The following is a 20,759-nucleotide window of genomic DNA, read 5'->3' as shown; positions in this document are numbered from 1 at the left end:
TAAATATGACCCTAAAAATGTCTGGAGTTCTGAAGTAGTGGGCCATTAACTTTTACAGTGTCAACCTATTCACTCTTAGATCAGTTTAATTAGTGTACAACGTAAGACATAAGAGTAAATATCACATGGACAAGCACAATAATCATTGTTGGCTTCAAACAGATAAACTTTTTGATGAGCTGCAAAGCATTAAAAAGCCACCTACACATTGCCCACACATACCCATGGCAACAAATATACATCAACATAAAACAGAAAAAAGCTGCAACCTATCAAAATTTTAATATTCATCATCTGAGGCTAGTGTGATTGCATTTACATGCCTTTGCTGCCTTTTTTTCCCCCCTAGGGATGTAATGTGAGGAAAAAAACTGTAGAAATGTAACAGAAAGTGCTTTGAAGCTTCCGAATGGTTTTGATCATATGTCCAAAATGAATCAACAGTTACTTAGTACAAGTGAGTGTTACAGAACATTGCCTATGCCCTCTGAAAATAAATCAAGATGGACATTAATCAATATGCGCATGTGGAGAGAAAAGCAACTGGTGGCACTACAGCCCTGCCTGTTAGCTTCTTGGACAAGTGATCTGCTACCAAATAGACGAAAAATGTCAAGTCCAATGTAATTAAGGATCTTTTTCACTATCTTGAAAGAGGAAGGTCTTTGCTATTCACATATCTATCATTTTTCAGTGGTAAAACAAAACATCTGATAAATGATTAGTCTAAATTACTATAAAACATAACATACATTCCTTTCCATACATATGTATTGAGATTATTTTCCTGGCATGGGCTCAAATCCACTTCTTGGATGCAGTAACTTTTGTATTTCCTTCTGCTTTTTCCGTTCTATTTACCTGGCATTTACCCAAGACTCTGGACCTTCCCTTCAAATTGTTTTTACAGCAGCAGAAAGGGGCCTAAACTTCCAAGAAGCCCAACCCTCCCTGGAAAGCACCAAATGATTTCTGCTCAGTGAGATGAGAACATCCAATATCTTGCAGAATTTGTCTGTGTGAATGCATCTCAGGGCAACATCCAAAGGGTTATGAGCTTCTGTTGTTGTGTGGTTTTTCTTTTGTAATAGGTTGTGAAATGGATCCTGTCATTGTTTCAGCTGTGACATTGTACCTTGAATTGGAACCACTGGCCTATGAGATTCTTCATTAACGTCAGTTCAACAACATCCTTTCCTGCTCTCCTCTGCAAAATTTTATGAACTCGACCACCCTATCTCAGAGAAGACACAATGTGCAGATATAGGCAATAAAAGTGATTAGCAGTCTGGAGAGGCTTCCATTTAAAGGGAGACAGAAAAAGAATAGACCATTTAATCTGGAGGTAAAAGAAACCCCATGGAAGGGATAGAGGGAGACAAGTAAATTCAGTGTGAAAGGAAAAAAATGCATCTGTTACTAATATTTACCCTCTCACTTAATGAAGTCACAATCAATTGATCTGAAAGGCAACAAATTAAAAGCTGATAAAAAATAAGACAACACAACATGATCCATAGTGGTAGTAACCAAAATGAAATATCATTGAGACCAAAAACTAAATTCAATCCAAAACCATATTAGATATGCAAATAATGTGAAAGTGGATAGTTACACTACAGAGAAACACAATTGATTTTATTCATATCAAGTAAAAATTACTGTGATATAGGTTATAAGTCAACTGCCACTAATAAGGTTTAGAAGAATTTTCCCTGGGATCATTTTCCTCTGGACTAGACAGAATAAAGTGCCAATAACTCCTGTGTTCTTCCTGCAATTACAGCCATGCTTTTCACTGTAGATATATAGTTATGTTGGAGGGTGGAACAAAGTTTGCATATATACTCAATATACAAGACAATGTCTGGAAACAAATAGCTCTGTGCACTGTGGAACCAATGAAGCTTCCTGCAACTGTCTTAAATCAGAGCTGCTACGTGAATTCTCTTTTAATACCACTTCTCTTATCAAGTACAAATGGATTTTTTTTCTGTTGCTTTCTCCAAAAAGCTAAACATCCCAGGAAAAATATTCTTGGGCACTGGTCACACACAGTAACCCTTATCTCAATGGGAATATTAATAGAGTCCATCTATTCTCCCTGTTTACCTATACAAAATTTACAGGACATTAACACCTATCAGATTATCCAATGGGTATGAAATGGATATAAAAATATTTAAAAGAGACCAATAGGTCTAAATACACACAGATGATAATTGCATAAGCATTACGGTGAGAAACCAGGACAGAAACATTAATATGGGAAGTGCACTCCAGCCTAGCCACTTACCTCCCCCACACTCCCCAAAAAAAAGCATTCAGGAACAGCAGATTGCAAAGAGCAATCACGCCAGCCACAGGTTGGCAATCACATCTTCTCCAAACAGCAATCATGGCTCCTACTGATGGACAACAACATGTGAGAAACTGTCATTTTGATATTTAAAATCTGTGGTGTGTAAAACACTGACTGTCAGTCTCAGCTGGTGGGATCTGAGTTACTGGAGAAGGAAGTACAGAAATTACTGGATCTGAAATGGACCCTGCAAGTCAAAATGTTTGGCTTTTTGCAACTTTTCAACATTATTTGTCTATGCTGCAAACTGTACAGCTCATTTATTTACCTGACACTGTATTTCAGCAAATAACATTTGGTCTTCAGACTTCAAAACTGTATTTTTTCTCCCCAGCTCCCCTTACCAGATATTTCTTACCTGTGTAGGGACAAAAACGTATATTCTTGCCTTCAGCTCTGAGAGCTGAGAGCAGAGTTGTCTAAGGCCACTTGTCAGGAGAGAAAGACTATGTTAGCACCATCTTTCCTGTACTCTTCCTATATATATTATTGCTATAATGGTGGTAATGTGATCAGTGATGCTGAAGAGGGATTAAGGGTTTGACCTAGTCAAACTTTATGGTTTCCCAGCTGGCAGTGAGAAATTACTTCCTGTGTTCCCAGTGCCAAAGAATGACTTAACTGGAGGAATTGGATTTTTTTTTTTTTTTTTTTTTTTTAAGATAGAAGGAGGGAGCCCTTATGTTTTTATGAGAACAGAACAGCAAAAATCTTAATGGGTTGTCCAGCACAAAATGTCCATGGGATGAATGAGGCCCTTAAAACATCATGGCTCAGGCTGAAATACTGCCAGGTTTTTGAGTAGTTTCAAGACTTTGCTTTCAATTTGAACTTTAAATCAATTGTCCCATTCATTTAAAAATCAAATTTCAAAGTATGGGGGGTAATGTAACCTTTTGACTTCACAGATATTTATAAAGGGGGAGAAGGGAATTATATGAATAATTTTTCTACATGCACAACTTTTAAATTAATAGACATCTTGAGAGACCAAAATCTGCCCACTCAATTACACATCTAGTAGGGTTTCCTTCTGAACAAAACTGGGGTGCACTGCTAGTACTGAGAAGCAAGTTTCTTTCTTGTCCAGAAACCAGTACATTTTATACGCTCTACTGCATACTACGCCAAAGAAAGTAAACTGGTGCTTATACAGAGAATGGGAAAGAAAGTCAGAGAAGCTGTCATGAAACAAAACACCAGTGTTAAAATACAGGTGGGGACAACATCCAAAGATGCAGCACATTGTTGCAACAGACCAAATTCTGTTTTCTTCATTATCTGAGAGAAGTGTCTGAGAACTGACCTGATATGTCTGATGACAGAGGAGCTACAGTCATTACATGAATTGATAAAAATCTGATTCAGCAATTTACTGATTTAGAATGGGCTAATGGGAGATCATAAAATAACAAGAAGGTGTTCCTTGTTAAGTGACACCTACTTATTCCAGTTGGAATTTCTCCATTAATCTCCACAAGCTTTGGAACAGGAGCGAGGTGTGCTGCTGCATAGTCCTCTGAAGCAGATGTAAAGCCATCTATCTCAAAGGATATGATTTGCCATATTTCGTTTTAAAGACTAGTAATTTTTTTAGCCAAAAGATTTTTTAGGTAATATCTAGGAGAACTCAGAGAATCTTCATTTTTTCTCTGGGTTTAGTATTGGTTAATGATGATGCAGCACAACTTATGGTATCCTCAGCACTGCCTTAAATTATGCTGCATCAGCACAACAATCATGGTCTAGGATACCTGGCTGCTTGCTTTCCTCCTTCAGCATGTCACATGTAACCAGCTGCAGGCAATGCAAAGCAAAATCAGCCATTGCCTCCTCTGCCAGGGTAAGCATATTTGAGAGATGTGCCAGTTGTGCTGCAGAGCCACAGCTGAAACTTCTACAAAAGTGCCAACTATAACAGTTGTTGTTGCTCTTGTTTGTATATTATTGCTGCTCACTAAGTCAGTGTCCTTTAGCTGTCACAAACCTGAGCAGATTTGGCTCTCCTTTAGAGAAATAAACAAGCTCTCTAACTGTATTTCCACGCTACTATCAAAAAAATTGGCTGGGTGGCTTTTCAGTGCCATTATTTGTTTTTTTGTTTTATTTCTTGGAGATCTACTGAGAAAGGCCTTTCCTAAGCAGAGTACTGGTTAGTAATTCATGAGTTTCAGGCAAATGTTCAGTGTTTCAGTGATGAAGAGCATTGCTGCTATTGGAAGGAAAGCTGAGCTGGAGTAGAGACCCATCTGTTCCTTAATAAAGTTTAGAGGCAATAATCCCTTTCTACCTGGAAGGCAAGCCTAGAGACACAATAATAATTTTTGATGAGATATTTAGATAACTGTCAGAGATTCTTGCTTCTTATAATCAGCGGTATCAACTACTGCTATTCCTTGTGCTTTAGTGGTTTGGACTTGTGACAGAAAATTCATCTCTTGGAGGATACATCTGTGAGTGCCACAGAATATAAGATTGATCAACTTCTGCCATTCCTTTACTGTGTTCAGTTCTTTCTCTGTATATATATAGTCAGTGAGATAGGTAGTCAATTTTTTCCTTTCTCTCAGACCACTGATTACTTCCTCTTCTTAATGCATAAAAAGATGATGATAATTTATAACGACATTGGACACTATCCAGAATTTGTATTGGAGAAGATGGTGGAGTGCCTCCATGCATCCATTTGAGCTCCCCTAGAAGAAAAGCGAGCTGCCAACTCTGCAGAGTTTTCTGCATAGTAAATCTGAATTTTCAGGTTCTAAATAAATATGAAGATCTTTCCACTGAATGATAGGAAGGGAAAAGTAATCACTGCAAGAAAGGGAAAAGATAAAATCTGTTGCTCTACGTGCCTTTCACAAGAGGATCTTACTCGTCTTAATGAAGCCTTGTAACATAATAGTGATATTGAATTTGTTATCGAGAATGAATTTAGGCTTTCCAGAATGTGTGTTGTAAAGTCATAGTGCTGAGGACAAGTGTGGAGCTTGAGTAACAGTTTGGCAGTCCAGAGTTGTGCTCTTTTAAACTATCCATTAAATCATCTTGATTTAAGAGAAGAAAAAGAGCAGCTCCCTGAGGCTCTGTCATATTGCTGTGCATGCCAACCTCCCCACTACAGTGAGGACTATGCAAAATTAACGAAAGTGGTGAAGTGACCACATCTGTTCAATCTCACTTTAATTAATCTTCTGAAGGGGCTCAGAAATTTGGGCTGTACCTGTTTTAGGGTCTATGCTCCATGGTACACCAGGAGTGGTCAGCACCATCCGTGACAGTTACCAGAATTAACACGTACAGGAAACAAGTGCGGGGCTGCTTGCGGTGAGGCTGCGTGAGGTCCTTCCAGTACAACAGCAACGTGAGAAGGTGAGGAGTTGTCACAGGCTGTGTGTCCCAGCACTCCTGAAAGCTCCAATCCTTCATGTTCCTGTGAGCTGCGCTGATTTGTTTTCAGCAACATCTTCATTACAGGAAGGTATATTAACAGTTTATTTGATTTTCCCTTTTCCAACACACTGTTAGCTGAGGAGCATTGCAAAATGTAACTGCTCATGCCAATATCTCTTTTGCCTGCAGATTTCATTCACACGCTTTCATTCTTCTCTTCCTTCTCCTCCTCCTCCCCAGCTGACAGAGCCAGGACACCCTCCCTGCACTTCACAAACAGTATGAGCCTAATTATAGATTTTTTCAGACTGGATCTTAGTGAATTTAAGTGGAAGACAAAATATTTAGTTTACACAAATTAATGAGGACAACAGAGCACACATCCTTTGTATGTCAATTAGCAACATATGGTGTAAGGCTTGCAAAACAATAAAATGATCAAAAAATAAAGAAATGAAAGAATGTAGCAGTTTCTCCCTCTCTTATTAGCTAAATACAGCACGTGATGCTTGTTTTACAGATTTTCCAAGCAGATTGTGGAACACCTGCAAGCACATAGGTGTTGTTTTATCAAGGTAAGCAGCAGGTAGATTTTCTATATAAACCATTATGTCTGATTTCTTTTAAACAGTTGGAATTGCATTTAGAAAAAAATAAAGACATCATACAGCTTGCAATTTTTTATCATAAAAATGACAGGGAAGACAGTGCAACAGATTTCTGAAAACCTTTCCACCTACTTTTTCTGTTCAACAAACAAACATAGGGGTTTTTTTAATACACGCAGGAGCAAAAAAGGGAAATGGGAAGGAGCTGGGGTGTTCTTGCCTGTTGCAGCCCCTCTGGGGCTACTCCCACAAGCAAGCTCTCCATCCCAGGCATATTTTTCGTATTCTCACTTCTGAACCTGGCTCATGAGCCAAAAAGAGGCAAACTTTTTCGTTAACACTTCTGAAAAACTGGCCATTTATTTAAATGTGAAATATAAATTAGGACTTCTATTGAAATCTGGCTTTAAAGCCTTGCATAGCTTTGTTATATGAAACCTTTATTAGTCTCACGCTACGAGCTATCTGCAGTAAAATCTCACTATTACTACAGATAGCTATGCTCTTTCTAGATAATATATGTACATCCTCAGATCCTGATTTTCGAAGGTTATAAATCCAATACTCCGAAGCACAGCAGCAAATCTAGTACTTGAAAACACACTTTACTGTTGATGATGATGAAAAATAGTATTCACTGATTTCAGCAGCAGAACTGCTGTTTGATCCACTTTACCTAGATGCTTAAATTGTAAGGTGAGTTTATTTGCTTGTAGAAATACCTGCAATATGATGCCAAGGGAGTGAACATAAGGACACAAAGGGGATTACTGGGATGTGGACATTGGGAGGAAGAGAAGAAAATTGGAGTATATAGAAGGATATGGGTGCAAATGTCCATCTTTAGCTGTATTTTTGTGATAGCTCATGGCACAATTATAAATGATGGGAAAGTATCACCATGTAATGCACAAAACCATTCCCACAAGAAAGGAATATTTGGGGGTTTGGAGTACCAGACAGATCTTAATGGAAGTTTTACATCTAAAGTTTCAGAGGACTTAGAAGTAAAGAAAAAGATAGGAAGGAGAGGCATCATTGCAATAAATAAAGCTAAAGATGACTAATTTCCCCCCACAAACCACAGAACTGCACATCTCACCATGCCTCTCAAGCCATCTCTATGGCCCACTGGTCCCTGATATGTCCTTCAACCTAATCCCATTTGGCAGGGGCAAGGGAGGAGTTCGGAGGAACACAGGATATTCCCAGAAGTATACTAGAGGGAAGGAAAGCAGAAGAGGAAGCATAGTGTAGGAAAACAATAGAACTTATCACCCTGGAAAAGTATCAGAATATAAAAATAATAAAGTGATAAACCAACTGCTCTTTGGGGTCAGTCATGAGAAACTGTGAGCTGAAGATGAGATTACCTGGAATGGCAAATACTAATAACTTCAATTATGGCTCCTATAAAATGAACCAGGACATTATCCCCTCTCTTTTCACATTGCACAGACAGATTCTGAGGTGAGGCAGAACAAGTGCAGGAAGGTAAAAAACCCAGTTGCTGAACTATAATATGGTACAGACCTCGAATTACCAAGGAGGCAGGCAGTGTGGCAACCAGAGGAATGGCCCTTCAAGGAGAGGTGGAGGAGAGGAGGTGGTGGTGCCACACAGCCGCTGCTGTGGGCTCTGGGGACAGTCTCAGCACAGACAGGAAAGTTCAGCATCTGTGAACTGAAGAGATGTCAGGATCGACGGCAACATGACCAGTGACGCTGTGTCTCTGTAGCAAAAGTGAGCTATGTTTCTGATGCAAAGATATCCATCACAGAATAGCTTAGTAGAGAGAAAACCAGCTAGCTTTCTCAGCTGCTCAAGGTCAAGTCCAGATAGGGAATATAATGGTGTCCTTGACTGTACTGCAGAAGAAGAAATTACTTCAGTGCCTTGTCACAGAGTTCAGCCATTTCCAGTAAGTAATCATAGTGTAAAATCACACCTGGTTTGTATAGTGAGGAGTGAGCACAAGTGGATTTTTCTGGCCTACCCGCTGAAAACTAAACTAAACCAACTCATTTATATAGGCTACCAATTAGCTATTTAATTATAAAAACCTTCACTCTCCATGTACAGAGCTGGATTTGAACCAGTGATCAAAGGTTCTGTAACTCATACCAATAACATAAAGCAAATATTCTGAATTGGTTTAGCTTAAACAAGAGATTAAACATTCCCCTTTAAACATTGTGATTTCTTCTATCTTTCTTGTAAAATCAGAAATAAAAAAAATCGTTTCCTCTTTGTTGTACCATGAAATCTCCCTTTTCTAATGAGTATATGAACCAGTCATTTCGCTCTTAATAGGCCACTTACTGAATTTGATGGAGGAGATAATTAAATGTGACAGATATTCACATACATCTATCTTAAAACTAGCACTCAAAGATTATAAAAGCCATAACATTCTCTTAATGAAATATAGCTGAACATGAGAAAAACACATTACACTGTATCTGAAAACAGTTGCAAAATTTAGAGATAAACACTGTTAACACTTGATAAGCCTTTACAGTTTTGGTATATACAGCAGGCATAACAGTAGCAAACAAAAAACCTTTTTGAAGTAGATGAAAGGTGGAGATAAATTTGTTTAGCATCTAAACAAGAGAGAATGAGTTTGTAGGTCCAAGTAAATATATGCATTATAACTACTGAAGCAAGAGAGAGGTTTCTTTTAACTTGTAAAGAAAATGCCAATGAAAATTAATTGATATAAACTCTTTCAAAACTTCAATGCTGAATTTCAGTGGCTGTCAGAGTCAGGCCTTGTGTTCCTGGGTGGTGTTAAGAGGCTGGGATGCATGGTGAAATATGTTGGGAAATCAACTGGATCAGTAGTTCCCAGGATTTTCTCCATTCGATCTCAGTCCTGCTCTATTCACCCAGCTGGGTTCTTGGCACTTACAGTTAGCTCATTTAACTAAGGGACAAGGAGATGTTATAGAAGATGGAGAACTAATTATAAAAGCATTCAGAAGCCATGAAAATTGGATGATTCTTAGGGCTCATGAGATGACAGATACAATCAAGTACACTGCCAGAAAACCACTGGTGTGAAGCTGTGACCCAAAGCCAGTGCAATGGGAAGGGAGTGCCAGGGAAGGACGATGCTCCCGCTTCTTGCTTGCCAGAGCACCAGTGCCCCATGAATTCAGGTACTTGTTGAATAGCAGCTCTGGAAAAATTTAAGCAGTGAAACCTTCATGACAAGTGGAAGATACCAGAAGAGAAAACAGTAATTAAAAAAAATCTTTGAAAAAATGCAGTAAAATGGATGTGAAGACAAAGGCTTCCTCACCAGGAGTGAAAATGTTGAGAACCTAAAAATCCCCAGCCACCTCGATTTGACTTTGGACGGTCCCATTCATGATGCTAAGCAGGTCTAATTTAGTCTGTGTGTAGTCTATTACGATGAACAGCTAAAACATTTCAGATCTTGATGAGTTTTTGTGTCTTCCTTCTGAAAGTGGGAAACACTCCTGAGTCTGAAGCTGCTCAGTTTACACATCGTTCCCTGGATGGCGGAGGATAGCAGATGACTGTGAGATACAACAGGTGAAAGTGTGGGAATAACTGAAGCAGAGAAGGGTCAAAGGCAATAGCTATTTATTGTGGCTGGACACATTATGCTGACTTTAAAAGAACATTAGTGTTACTGATGATCATTTATATTATACGACTATTTATATTTTTGCAATATTTCCTCTCTGCTTGACTTAACTGCCATTCAGAGTTCCCTACTTTGTCCTGAGACCTACTGTGGGGGAGACTGGGAAGCAGGCAAGAGCACTTAGTAGCCTTGCTACCAGGTCTCAGACATAGAAAACATGGACTTCAGGCTATAGTGATCCATGTATGTTGAACGATATTTCAGTTGGATAGGGTGATGCTGTGGGATCATCTGAGACTCCTCTCCAAGGCTGATGATGGGTTTCCACTTTAAATTTTATGTGCTTTGAAAAGTACATGCTTGCCTTCCTGTGGGGAAGGAACTGGTTTAAGTATTGCTAAGACTGCTGTCTTGCCAACTGCATTTCATGTTGCTGTGGTTTGAATGATTGAATTTAGAAACCATGCCAGAATCTGAATGATCTGAAGGGGAATAACCTCCTTTTCCTGCTTAGGGACAATTCTCTCTCAGACATCTGCAGAATCACTACCCACTCCTTAAATTTATTTACAAGGGAACCCTTGTTTGCACAGTATTTAGACTTGAAATTCAGAAATAAAAAAACCCACATAATATCAGGGCTGCAAAATCTGTTTCTAGTGCAGATAAACTCTCCTGTTTCTCCTCTGCCTCTAAGGATGTTACTCCTTTTAGGAACCTCTCTTGGGTTAAATAGTTTGATAAGTAGTTTCTGATGGAGAAAAGTATTTATCCCACAGTTTTGCATCGAGAGATGAACATGAGGTTCCAAGGCAACAGTTAAGCTCTGTCATGCAAGTGGTTGGTACATGCCCTCTCAGAATATTAGTACCATTAGAACCCAAAACTTGGCCTCATAAATAGAAATAGGCATTTTGGAGCAGAGTGATGCCTGGTGGTTGCAGGCTGTGTTCCAGAAGCAGAGTTCACAGAGCTGAGTGAGATGCCTGAATTCCCTCTGGGGTGAATGGAGAGGATTAAGTGCCTGAGAACGAGATTCAAAGCAGGCAGTGAGTAAAGCATGGAACGCTTAAGCCTGCCTTAGGAAATACTAAAGAGAAGGGTGTATTTTAAATCCTCCATATATCCTGGGTTTAGCATTGACCCATATCCATGAGATGGGAGATGCTGTGAAAATGTGATTCAGAGCCCATAACCCCTTTCCAGAATTAATTTGTCAACTTTGAGTAAAAGACTTCTGTTTGTTGTTGATGTCAGGGTCAGAAGCCAGATGGATCAGGAAGTGGAAGCAGTAAATGCAGCCACCTTTTATAGTAGTTTAGTAGCTAAAACACATGCCTGGGAAGCTGGAAACCTGTGTCTGAGTTCCTCCTCAGGTTTGAAGATGCAAAACCACATATTTCCCTTTCCAGGAGTGTACACATTAATCTCAGTGGCCACTTTCCATTTCTCCTTTTGGAGTAACAATACGGCAAAGATTTGTGGGGCCAGAGATGGAGAAGAGAATCAAGACTGGGGGTGGCAAATAAAAATGAGCATCATGATCCCTTCTTCAGTGACCTGCAAAGTGAGGAGCTTTAGCTGCTTGTAAGGACATGTAGCTTTATGCTTCACTCACCTGTCATGTAAGGAGGGATACAGCAAGTCTAATGGTGAGAGGAAACTGTGCTTTGATCATGAAGAAAATTTGTTTCAGTCCACATGAGAGGAGTGAGGCTATGGGGTGAGAGGGAGAAGGTAGTGGAGAGGAGCCAGACATGGCAGCTGCAGGCACCATGAATGTGCTCTCGTTACCAAGCTCTCATCTTGCACTAGGAAAGCCTTTGGATGAAACACTTAAAACAGGAGCCTCTAGGTATTAGCTGAGGATTTTATTAATTTCCATGTATGTGCCCTTGCAGAAGGTTGAATTATTTTCTATCTATCTCCTTCAGCCCCAGTGTCCTCCAGCTATCTCCCTATATTCTGTGTTGGCAGCACTTCCCAACATGTGTCTTTAGGGAATATAATCCACACACTTCTCCTCCTTGTGTCTGTATCATTAATGGGAAAATTCAGCAGGACCCATGGCAGGCATGAATTTTAGTCTCCCACCTCCTCTCATGACTGCCTTTAGTCAGATAAATCAGTGCCACTTCAAAACTCCCTGCTTTTTCCAGCACCCAGAACACCTTATACCAGCTGCTTTATAGACACTGAGATAAATAAGATCAGCTGCATTTCCTTTCCTTACTTAATCTATTGCTTTGGGGGCTTTTATCAGGATAGTTTGGCATGAGCTATTTTTAGAAAATCTTAGTTACATTTTATGTTTTCCACCCTCCAAAATGGTTTGGTTTGTTTTTTTTTTTTCCCACCATAATTAGTTCTAAAACTCACACAGAGGCTGCACCAGTAATAAGAAACCTTTTTGGTATTCTGTGACAAATACATATATTTTTTCAGAATAGTAATTCTTCCTCCCTGATGGCATCCCAAATCTCTCAACATGCCAGACTTGACAGAACGACCAATGGTTTGCCATCCTGGGTTAAATAAAACCACCTACTGTTGCCTCCATGATATTTTATTTGTTATTCTTCCGTCACACAGGTCTTGTACCTGTTTGAGCAGTTTATTGTCGGACCTGCAGTTTGCTTTGCCAGTTCCCCCAGAAGGCTGGGATCGAAATTATCTAGTTCCCCTCCCATGGATGTATTAAGCTCTTTTCTTTAAAGGAATCTTAAAAATGCAAACAAACAGTAATGGGGAAAAATAAAGCTTTTTGGTCTTCTTGAGTGAAGGGATTTTTTTCCTTTCAACATACTGATATGAGGAGGTTAATGTGTCACTATAAAAGAAATGTGGCACTTCACTGTTCTCTCACAGAATACATTACTTAAATTCTCACTATGAATTTACATCTTTTTCCCTGAAATGTAGTTTGGCACTTAGTAGGAAATGAATCTTAAATATTTTGAAAGTATAATTTAACATCTCAGCAAAACCCTGAATTGTGAATTGTGCTTTATAGAAACTTTAAGGGCTAGCTGAAGCTGACTTTAAAAAGAATAGAGAATTACATCTTTAGGTGGTGCTTTAGCTGCAGATGAGTCTCCTACAGTTTTTAGGTACCTTGTTTATCCAATTGTATAGTTGGGATATACTCTATAGATTTCTTTTTGAGTGATTTTTAGTTTGAATGATTTTTCATTCTTTGCTTAAATACCATCTATACATATACATATACAAATGTAAAAAGTTATATGCTACCAAAAACTAATTTTATAATTTCTGGAGGCACATCTAAACCATGCAGGTCAACTCTATGACTTGAGACAGAACTGGTGTTGAACTCATCACTCTGCTGCTCCTGTTCAATTTGTTAGGAATAATCTGCCCTTTTGCTTGTATCAATTTTACGTCAGTTTGTTTGATGCTCACATCACTCAATTCTTTTTTACATGGATTTAATCGGAAATTAGAGATGCTTTGAGTATACAGCTAGGAAGCCCAAAACATTCACAGGGGCAAAAAAGTAGTTTTACTCTGTATAAAGACCTTACTGGATGTCCTCAAGCCATTGTTCACGTGTACAAAAGAAGTCCCCTTCAAAACCACTCATTTGTCTTTCACTTCTTTTTACAGTGAAATAATCTCAGCTTGTCCTAGGGCTCGATGGCTTCTGATACAGTAAAGAAGTACAGGTCTGATAAGCCCTTTGGGATCTCAGAGAAGTGGGCATGCTGAGGCACACTGACCTTGGCAGGCTTACCTGAATGGAGTGCTCTCCCACACTTGGTACTTGCTTGATGATTGGTGCTTGGTGCTTGGCATTAAATGGGATCATTATGTTTCCTCCTGAAGGCCTGATCCAATACCCATTAAGACAATGGAAATCTTTCTTCTAGCTTCCATGAACATCATTTCAGTTCTTGGAGATGTATCTGTTAAACTCTGGTTTTGATAGTGTATTGAGCATGCACTGGAAAGGGTTGTATTTTAGTAACCTCCCCCCTCGACTAATTAATTGTTTTGCTCTGATTTGTGATTCATTAACATCTTAATAGTCATCCAACTCTTGCAAACAAGAAAAAAAAAAAAAAGCCTGGAAACTTACAAGACTGCTCATTTTGTAAGACTGAAATTGAGGTGTGCATGTAACTCCTGGTAATGGTGCTGGTTCATACCAACACGTATTTCCCCTTAAATCCAGTTAGAATATGTTACATACATTAATTACACACTATCCAAAGGATCCTGTTATTTTTCATTATTTTCAGTATCATCTTGTTATGGTAAATGGTGAATAGGATCATCTGATTGGCCTACACTGTAGCATCTTTTATTCGATAAGACAGCCTCTTCCTGGTTTTATTTTCCTGCTATAAAAATGAATAAAACTTGAATGCCTTCTTTTACTGAAGCTCAACCTATTTTAATCTTTTTCCTTTTTTTGGAATTTCCCTGGATTCTGCCTATCTTTGCGATTTCTTTTTTTGAAACAAGAATTTCCAAATTAAGCACTAGGCATATACAAGGTTACTGAGAGTCTTGCTCTTCTCTTTCGTAGTCTCGCCCCTGGATTGGTCTTCTTATGATCACTCAGGAAGTTTTCCTTTCACAGAATGGCTGTGCCTCTCTTTATTTCATAGAATCATAGAATGGTTTGGGTTGGAAGGGACCTTAAAGATCACTTAGTTCCATTCCAACCCCCTTGCCCCGGACAGGGCCCCCTTTCCCCAGCCCAGGGTGCTCCCAGCCCCGTCCAACCTGGCCTTGAACCCTTCCAGGGAGGGGGCAGCCACAGCTTCTCTGGGCACCCTGGGCCAGCGCCTCACCACCCGCACAGGGAAGAATTTCTCCCTCATATCTAATCTGAATCTACCTTCTTTCAGTTTAAAACTGTTACCTCTTGTCCTATCACTACACTCTCTGATAAAGAGTCCCTCCCCACCTTTCCTGTAGCCCCCTTTAAGCACTGGAAGGCCACTATAAGGTCTCCCCAGAGCCTTCTCTTCTTCAGGCTGAACAACTCCAACTCTCAGCCTGTTCTCATAAGGGAAGGGCTCCAGTCTCTCCTTATTTTCCACGTGCTTTATCATAGTTTCCATGGAGTTTCCACTCCATGATCTTGTCAGGCATAGAGGTGAGACTGACTGGCCTGTAGTTCCCTAAGTCTTTTTTTTTTACCCTTTTTAAAAGTGGAGGTTATGTTTCCCCTTTTCTTATCAGCAGGAGCTTCACCAAACTGCCACAGCCTCTCAAATATGATGGATAGTGCCTTAGCCACTTCATCTGCCAGTTCCCTCAGGACCCACAAGTGCATCTCATCAGGTCCCATGGGCTTGTGCACATCCAAGTTCCTTAGATGATCTCAAACCTGATCCTCTCCTATATCAGGCCATTCTTCATTCTCCCAGTTCCCACCTCTGTCTTCTGCCCCTTGGGCAGTCTGGTGGGATCACCTGCCGGTGAAGACTGAGGCAAAAACGTCATTGAGTACCTCAGCCTTCCCCATAACCCAGGTAACCAGGTCTCCCATTTCCTTCCAGAAAGGGCCCACATTTTCCCTAGTCTTCCTTTTATCACTGACATACCTGTAGAAGCTTTTTTTGTTGCCCTTGACATCCTTGGCCAGATTTAATTCTATTGGGCCTTCAGCTTTCCAAATCTGATCCCTGGATGCTCAGACAACTTCTCTGTATTCCTCCAAGGCTATCTGTCCTTGCTTCCACCCTCTGTAGGCTTCCTTTTTGTGTTTGAGCGTTCTTACCTGACTTCCTCTTTGCCGGGATGCATCTCTCCTGAACTTGGAGCAGGTCATCCTTGAATATCAACCAGCTTTCTGGGGCCCCTCTTCCCTCCAGGGCTTAATCTCATGCTACTCTGCCAAGCAGATCCCTGAAGAGGCCGAAGTCTGCTCTTCTGAAGTCCAGGGTAGTGAGTTTTTTGTGCACCCTCCCTTTCTAATCAGGCTGAGTCGAGAATATGCCCCCTTCTGATGGAACTCTCCTCTCTAAAATTGTTTTTGCTGAGGCTTTATTAGGCTTTTAGATCTATGCTGTTCACCCTCTTGTTCAAATCTACTTTTGGGCTTTTGTTTTTTATGCTTGTCTCCCATCAGTCCTTTCAAAATGAGTAAGTGTCAGAGCTATGTGATTTATTTTTATTCTTGCCATCAGTTTCTGCTAACAGAATGACCTGTTTGAGAGCATGTTCCTTTGCTTGACTTTCTTTTCTTTCCCACCATAAGAAATAAATGCTTACAAGAAACTCTGGAGATTTGACACTAGGAGCAAGAGGGAAGTAAGGGATCCAAGAGTCCCCAGATCAGAAGAGGAGACACATCCAAAAGAACTGAATTTCAGCTGCAGACTGATTTCTGAAGCTCCTATTTTCCAGCTAAAGAAACAAAAGAAAAGCTGGGGATAGAGGGAAAGGAAGGGGGTGGAAGGAAATGAGAGCAGTGTAAAGGGCAAGAGAAGTCTTTGTGTTTGGGATAGAGTTTTGAGCTTAATTTAAATGATAATTGGAAGCAAGATGCAATAGGGAAAACCAGACAATGAGAATACAACAACAGAAAAAGACTGACCAGATTAAATGTGAAGAGACGTGAACAAGTTATTTTAAAAACCAAAGGCAGAGATAGTGTAAGCTTAGAAAAGCCCTTTCACTAACCATTCTGGTAGTTAAAAAAAGTTTTCTTCAAGCAAAACTAATGAGCATATGAGAATTCCTATCAGAAGGAAAATCCTGGAGAAATTAATTTGGATAAATCGAACTGTGTTAGCTTGACGATCCAGCACAATGGGGAGCAGCCAGCTGCCCGGCTGCGGGAAGTAATCTGAGCTGGAATGGGAGGGATGGACCCTGCAGTCTGACAACCCTGGCCTGAGTCAAGGCACCCAGGATTTGGAGGCTCAAATTGTCAGGCTCCTTCAGGACCTGTGTTACAGGTATCCTTCTGGAGACGAGGTCTCCAGGCTGCTGGGTGAGCCGGGATGTCTGGACAGGGTTTTCTGCAGATAGGGAGCTGCTCCCATATTGCCAAACAGGGCACATCAACACCTCAGCAGTCAGCCAAAATCTGGCAGAAATGAACCAAACCCCCATGCATTTATATAAAATCCAGTTGATTTTGGCAAAGGGACACTTTCTAATGAAAAGAAAAAAAAAGGTCCAGTTAATTTCCAACCAAAATCTTCACTTGTCCTATTTCATTTTATTCTGACCACTGCAGCAGAAAACAGGAATGTGAAAAAGGATGTGGTGATACGGGATGCTGCTCCTCACTGTCTTCATACCATGACAATTATTGAACTGCATTTTCTTATGCCATGAAAAGATAATAAGCTAAATTTGATGAATTTTTGAGCTCAAAATATCAAGTAGCAGAGAATTTATTGCAAATCCAGGACTCAGACATCTCAGTCCTCCCTATCTTTTAGTAAGCTGTGTGCGCCTGTGATCTGGAAGAATTATGCTATACTAAAGGGGAAGTTGTCAAAGATGGGAGCTTAATTTGCCTCTCCATCTGCATGAGAAAATGTCTGTGCATGGTCTTTGACATCCATATGCAAGTAGTAACTATTCACATGGAAGAAATCTTGGAAAAATTCTCCAAAATACTAACAAATTAAGGCTGTAATGCAGTTTATCATGTCCATGCTATGGGCAGCTTTGATGATTTCTCTATTGATACTGGTGAAAGTATTCACTGGCTGAGTACTCACCAGTGTGAGCTGAGGTTATGCACTCAGCCTCATAAAAAGCAAACACATCAAAAAGCTGTTTTCCTTCCCTGGGGTTTAATTTTGATGTCCTGGATGTCCTGCCTTCTGAAGCACATCACAGCATGTCAAGAAACAGCAAAGGGAGAAGTACAGAACCCAGGTAGACAGCGATACACTGGACTGCTGTTTTCATATGCAGTTCCTGAGCCAAATCTGGCCACCTGCATTTTGCTCAGCATTTTGGCTTGTGAATAGAGAATATTTGCAGCTGGGTAATTAAATCTATTTGTACTGATCTGCATATGCATATTTTTCAGGTAGAAGTTAAGTATCCATCTTGCAAAGTGTAACCTTTGATGTATAGAAGAGATAGCAGTAGTTATTAAAATAAGCATTATTTCCATATCAAAATGCAGTTTTCATCAAAATTTTCTCTGGGATTTTTGAAATTTTTAAATGGAAATTTGGCCCCAGATATTTTCAGCAAAAGCAACCAGCATCTAGAAGGAAACAGATCTCTTAAATGTGTGCATGTAGACACATCTTATCACACATCTTGTGCTCCCACAGTACTGGGGTCTTAACAGTCAGCAACAGATAAACTGTCATGTTCCCCTGACATTGTCTTTTGAACCCCTAACCAATTTTTGGGGGGGGGAGGGGAGGTAAATGTAATGGACATAAAACTTAGAGGGCATTCACAACTGCACAATTACAAAGAAGCTATTCTGTAAAGTGATTCTAAGATGTGTAATACAGAGGAAATCAACTACAATGATCTAACGAACCTAAAATCTGTAAATCTATTAAACTGTAAACAACAGAAACCTCAGCACTGGGCAGCTGTTTGCATGAGCTGTTATATAAAAGTATCTCTGTTAATGGGCATTATTCTCAAATGGGAAACAGACTTGTTAGCAATGCAGGAAATTCAATTCTGAAACTAGTCACGGTATACTATGCAATATATAACAATAACAGTGAAAAGAAGAGCATTTTATCCTATGTTTTGAGAGTTTTAATTCACAGTTGATTTATAACATGATCATGAAGACCTGAAAGTCCATGCACTGGGTTTCAGCCTGGGGAGAACTTTAATACTTTACATTAAATATAGTGTATTGTTGGCCCATTCTAAGGGTATAGAGCAGCAAGGACAAAATAAAACAAAAGTTGGTGTCTTTTGGCAGTTTTGTGGCAGTTCTGAGCATCTTCTGAGCAGGGATCACAAATTATATCCTACTGACAAGCTGAACTATTGTAAAATATAAATGAAGTGAGGGAAGTTTTGGTTTTGGTGTTGTCTTTCTTTGTTTTTCAAGGATTTTTTTTTTTAAGGATTTACAGTTTAAACCCATGAGCAGTGCTTATGCCTCTTTTGAAGCTCAAAATGTGTCAGCTGAATGCAGGCAAAATTTATAAAGCAATCTCACCATTTCTGTGCCTCTCCACCCCTTTCTCCCCAAGAGCCCAGATGTTGGCATCACAGCAAGCAGTACCTTGGTGCAGTCTTCAGTGCCCCCCAGGCTGACCCATGCCCACTCGGAGCATAATGTGCATGATTAGAAATACTGTGAGGATATACACATACAGCAACCAGGAAGCCCCTAAGAATTAGACCCTGCTGAGTGCGTCCTCTGTGCACCCCAGTAACATCTCTCCTCTTTACCCTACCAGCCCCATAGCAGGGTGCTGGCCATGGGCTGCCCTCCGCTACCCTTTGTCTCTCAGCAGTCACCTCCCATCACCAGCTGGAGCACGATGACAGCCCTTTGCTCAGGAGCTGGAATTGCAAACAAACCTTTTCACAGATGCTTCTCCTGATGTCTGGGAGGAGCTCGATATCAGGTCCACGGAGCATACAGATTAACCCATGTATCTGCCAGAAAGGCATCAGATGCTGTCTCAGACGTGCAGCTTCCAGCTGGTAACAGGCTAGTAACAGGAAGGGTAAGATAATTGATGACTGTTTTCATTCAGGTGATCTGGAAAAAGTGAGTGAAGCAATATTGTCCATTGCACACCCTGCTTTATTACACTCCCTTTACTCTCTTATTAAAGACAAACACTTCTAGGAGTTAAAACCCTCTAGTACATCAATGCCATTTACATCCCTGGTGATCCATGGGGCTCTGATGTTTATATTTATGACCAACTGTTTAAAGTCCATTGCTGGTTTGTTTTTAGTGCCTGACCATGGCTTAATTACTGCCTATTACTGAGGCAATTACTTAGTTCTTTGTATTCAGTGAGTAGCACAGTTTAGAGGATGAAGAGATTCCTTTTGGCATTTACCACTTGTGAAGTTTCTCCACGTTAAATACTTGATTCTAAAGTAAATTTATAATCTTCATTCTTTTGCAAGCACAAATGAGAGTTCTACTGATTTTTTTTCCATTAATTACTATTTTTCATTTTTAGATGTTGATCTAAACATTTAGCATATTGCTTATGAAAGCCCAAGGAATGAATATGAATGGATGACTAATCCTAGTAAACATGTAATTCACAACATAGGAGTTGTATCAGCAAATGCAAGTTAAGCATCTTCTTAATACCTGTGCCAGAAAAACACTGCCATTATACCCTCCAGGCATGGTGGAGAGCAAATTGTAGAGGCACAGATCCAAAAAGCTGACACAGAGACTTCAGCAATATGGAAAGGCTCATGATTTGAAAGGTTTGCCAATGCCCTGTGGAAAGGGTAAGCTCACAGCACAGATCATACCCTTCATGTAAGGTGTAATGGGAACTACAAGGAAGACTGAATTTTAGCTGTTTGCCTCTTGCTATACCCACATTTTCTTCTGTATTTTCACCACTGATGTAGAGGTGCATCCATTTATCAACTGTGGGAGAGGATTTGGTTTTAAACCCCAATATAGCAGTCACAACAGCATAGTTGTTAAGGAGAGGAAAGCCTCCAGGATTGCCAGAGCTACCAACAGCCAAATGGTAAAAGAAGGGACCCCTGCTGCCCCCAGAAAAGTAACCAAAAGATGAAAGGCAGCATCACCCCTTTCTGTTCAATAGGCTTGAGATGGAGCATCCTGCTGAAAACC

The sequence above is a fragment of the Tyto alba genome, unplaced genomic scaffold (assembly GCF_018691265.1).
Source record: "Tyto alba isolate M040663 unplaced genomic scaffold, T.alba_DEE_v4.0 Super-Scaffold_26, whole genome shotgun sequence".
In the NCBI taxonomy this organism is placed as follows: domain Eukaryota; kingdom Metazoa; phylum Chordata; class Aves; order Strigiformes; family Tytonidae; genus Tyto; species Tyto alba.
This window is presented reverse-complemented; position numbering follows the sequence as displayed.